Source organism: Pteropus vampyrus, unplaced genomic scaffold, assembly GCF_000151845.1.
Source record: "Pteropus vampyrus isolate Shadow unplaced genomic scaffold, Pvam_2.0 Scaffold123, whole genome shotgun sequence".
NCBI lineage: Eukaryota > Metazoa > Chordata > Mammalia > Chiroptera > Pteropodidae > Pteropus > Pteropus vampyrus.
In genome coordinates this window covers 2600480-2602641 of record NW_011888904.1, presented here as the reverse complement: position 1 = coordinate 2602641, position 2162 = coordinate 2600480, and positions in this window count along the sequence as shown.

The following is a 2162-nucleotide window of genomic DNA, read 5'->3' as shown; positions in this document are numbered from 1 at the left end:
AATGCTGAGGTTAGTTTTCTGACCCTCATTTCCTGGAGGAGGAAATTAAAGCCCAGAGAGGCTGAGTAACTTACCTGAAGTCACACAGTTTAGTGGTGGTGAAAACTCCAATCTTCAGACATCCGGGCCAAGTATCCTTCATTCCTTGGGGGAACCTAAGAAGGCAAAAAATATCTGAAATATCAAGTGTTTTTGAATTTCACTTACTAGGAGAAGAAAACCAGGTTTTGTAAAAGATGTATGCAATGGCTGCGTGTGTCTCGGCCACATTAATCTAATCACTTCCATCTTTCTGAGTCCAAAAGGGACAATATTTTATCCTTTCTGCTAGTGTCCTGCCCCTTCACATCCCCGGACACCCAGGTGACCTTCCCTTCCCTTCTGTTCTGTGCTCTCTCCCCCAGCTGCTACAGATGTTCTATCGGCAACAAGAGGAAATCCGAAGACTCCGGGAGCTGGTGACCCAGCGTGAGGTCCAGGCCAAACAATTGGAACTGGAGATCAAAAACTTGAAGATGAGCTCAGAATGGTTCTGAGCAAAGGTCTCTGCCCTCCCCTCCCTCAGGGACACCACTCGGCTCCATGGGGAGGTCCAGAGCCAAACCACAAGTCCCTGGAGAACAACCACTATTTCTATATTTTTTATCAGAAAACGAAACTCAGTCGCTGAAAAGATTCCAGTGGGACACGGTGCCGTTTTTCTCTTTGCCTTCTCGAAACAACGGTGTCTGAATTGACTCTGTTTAGATGATGCCTTGCCTTCTGTTTAATTCTGTTTGTATGAGTCCACGATGAGCTATATTCCCAAGGAAAAGAACATTGTAGAAAGTTAAAGCTGGAAGGTGAACCTGCCTGTGATTTTCAAACAGTGGCCCACAGAATAGGGGGAAAGCTAAGGAGGGCCGTGCTTCCCACATTCCACCCAGACAGCTCCTTTTCTTTTTTGTTTTATATAATGGCTTCTACGGAATGCATAATTCTGCTACTCAAAAAAATTTTAAGTTTGAAAAGCAGTGATTGGCCCAACTTCCTCATTTACAGGTGGGGAAACTGAGTCCCAGAGAGAAGCAAGTGATGACGGTCCCCAGAGAGTTCATGGAAGATCTAGGCTGAGCTCCTAGACTCCTGGGTCTGTCTTTCTGCTGTTTCTGGTCTGATGCAGGTCTTGGCCCACAGAACAGGAATCCATTGGTTCTGGCCTCAGCCGCACCCTTGACTTGCACAGTGACCTCTGGCAAGTTGTTCCCTTTCCAGTCTCATTTTTCCCATCTGAACAAGGGGGAAGTCTACCATCTGAGACAAGAAATGTTGGCCTTGACCTGAGGAAAACTACATATAGAGTGATGATCTGGGTTTGCTGCAGAGACTCAGAAGACATTGTCAAAGGGGCAGAGGGCATTTAACTTCAGGGAAAGAAGTCAAGGTTCAGCCCAATTTTAGAACACAGATAGGAAGCCAAACCTATCCTCACTTCAACCAGAATCAGCTGCATATGGGTAGACACTCCCTTATGTGGGACACAGACATCAGGGCGGTGCCCACGACCAGTAGTGCCCATGACCACTGATTGCTACCAAAGCCCTCCAGTCACAGAGCCTGCCTCCTCCAGGATGATGCAGGTTGATGTCAGCCCAAGGTAACAGAGGAGGCCCACAGGAGGGAGGGACCCCTAGCACTGGCAGTATGCCTGCAGAATCCCCTGGCTGCCCGAGAGTGAAGGCTTCTGGAGAAGGATGACTGCACCAGACAAGGAAGTAGGACCATATTGCTCTGAAGTTCCCTTCCGGTTCGAGAGTTTTTGTGTCCTTCCTTTGCAAATCTGTGTTCTGACCCCTTCTCTGGGATTCAGTGGCCCAGCTAGAGACGGGGAATGTTGGAAGTTAAACATATCCTCCTGACTGAGGAGGTGCAGACAGTCGGTTTTGCCTACTGGAAAGGGCAATCCTAGAGCTAGGATGGGGGCTGCAGGAGGCCACCGGCCTGGTAAGTTTGAACCCAGGCTGTATGTTAGAATCCTGGAGTGTTCAGGAAATACAGATGGCCAGGTCCAAGCTCAGAGCCTACCGAAGCTGAATCTTCAGAGTTTAAAATTATGTTTTTATAAGCTCCCAGGTGATTCAGTAATACTGTGCAAGTGTGGACCCGCTGGGCTAGTCCATCTG